This window comes from Taudactylus pleione, unplaced genomic scaffold (assembly GCF_031769625.1).
Source record: "Taudactylus pleione unplaced genomic scaffold, aTauple2 ptg000124l, whole genome shotgun sequence".
Lineage (NCBI taxonomy): Eukaryota > Metazoa > Chordata > Amphibia > Anura > Myobatrachidae > Taudactylus > Taudactylus pleione.
Window position 1 is genome coordinate 44,399 of NW_028284526.1, and position 2,290 is coordinate 46,688.

The window sequence follows — 2,290 nt, forward strand, 5'->3', positions numbered from 1 at the left end:
GGGGCACGTGATTGCATCATTGTGGCCCCGCCCCCTCTTCACAAGGCATTGTTAAGCAGGGGGCGGGGCCACAATGATGCAACTCAGCGCAAATCACGTCACCCCCCCCCGCGCTGCGGGAGTTTCCATCATCAGTGAGGGGGGGTTTGGCTGCCTTTTCGGGGGGCCGGGAGTGGCACCTGATATTCGGGAGGCTCCCGGGCCAAATTGGTAGGGTAGGCAAGCCCAAGCCTGTTATAACGCCATCTCCTGCAAGTTAGGTCCATAGTAATAACTAGAGATGTGCGCGGTCCCCCGTATTTGGTTTTGGCAAAACCACCCTCAAGTGTTTTGGTTCGGATTTGGTTTTGGATTTCTTTAAAATGGATAAAAACAGCTAAAATCATGTAGTTTGGACCTGTTTACATGCAATCCAGAATCCGAGATTCGGTTTTAAACCCGAGTTCCAAATTTACAGCGGAACCTAATCGGGACTGGGTTCTAACTCGGGAACCCCAAAAGTGATTTGACCCGGGACTCTATTTAACTCGGAACCCCAAAGTTCAGTTGTCTTCATATTTCAAATAAACCAAACCGCTCATCTCTAATAATAACTACTTACTGTACATATAACACGATTATAACCTGCATACAATTAACGAGGCCTCTACTGTACATTGTAAGACTCATGTTTTTATGTATTTCATCCCAGTATTGATTTTGGTCAAAAAGAGTAAAATGAAAATCATATGAAATCAGTAACAATGTAATTCTGACAACTTGTTACCATGTGACAAAATGTATGATAATAAAATAAAAGATTACAATTAATGCAAATGATTCATGTTGCAGAGAGCTTGCAATCTATCTTTTGTCTTATGTTTGTTTAAAATAGTATTTTACTGTGTTAGAGATAAAGGGGCATATTTATTACGGGATGCAGTCATATTGCCGGAAGACAGAATGCCGGGTATCGATATACCGATGCCCTAATCCCGCCACCCCCGGCAATATGCAGACGCCGATATCCCGAAGGGGAACAGGATACTGACGTCGGCATCTCGAAGCGCTGCTAGGGGGGGAGGGGTAGGTTAGAGTACTTACCTACCGCTGCAGCTTTCTGTACCATGCGGCCTTCCACCGCCGGCATCTCATACCGATTCCATTTATTACATTATATTTGTGGGATATCCCCCCAAAACAGGTGTTTTCAGGGGAACCTGCAAATATCTCGGATCCCCAGGATGTATGAAGGAGGAGAAGCAGCAGTTACCTCCAACATAGTTTTTTTCAGGACCCAGTGCTTCCGGCTTACACACGTCGGCTGATGCTTACACATGTCGGCTGATGCTTGCACATGTCGGCTGATGTGCAGTAACACAGCTGAGGGGGTAAAGCAACAAATAAATTGATCGTAATGTGATCGCTTTACTTCTCACCGATGGCTCCGATAGGGCTCAGTATGGTACATCTGGATTGCGGTGATATGGAATCTTTAATTTCGGGGTCTGGCTGCAAAAAATAATAAATATGCCCCAAACTGCCTGTAAATAGGTCTCTATTCTGGGCCTAATTTAGGGGCCTATTCATTAAACATAAAAATTCTCTGGAGATAATTAGCTTTAGAACTCTCATGGAGTTCTAGCTAATTATAGGTAGAATTCATCATTCCACCTCTCCATAAGTATCTATTCCGGTAGCTGTCATTTTTGCGATGACCGCTATTTGGGAAATAGATACTTTTCCTGCCTACACTACCTTATCGCATCTGGAAACAGTGCTGCGCATGCGCTGTTACATCTGTAAAACCAGCGCATGCGCAGCACTGCCTACAGATGCGGTAGGTTTCGTACCCCCCCCGACCCTCCCACCCCCCTCCCCTCACCTTCCCCCCCCCCCGACTTACCTGTCCGCGCAGCAGCCTCCGGCTCCGTCCTGCTGGTCTGTCATGTGGTTTCCCAGCAGACCACATGACAGATTAGAAAAAAAAAAAAACTTTTCTTTTTGTCTAAACTTTCTTGTGCTCTGCTGGGGAACACACATGACAGACCAGCAGGACGGGGCCTGAGGACGGAGCAGAGCGCCGGAGGGACTCGTCGGGGGACCTGCACACGCGGATACAGGTAAGTTTCACCTGCTATTCGCCACCTCACAGTGGCGAATAGTAACTGCATCAAATTCCGAAAATTGATAATTTTCGGAATTTGATGAATACCACAATTTCCACATCCCCATAATAATGTACTAATGTACTAATATCCCCATACTAATGTACTAATGTACTAATGTACTAATATACCCATACTAATGT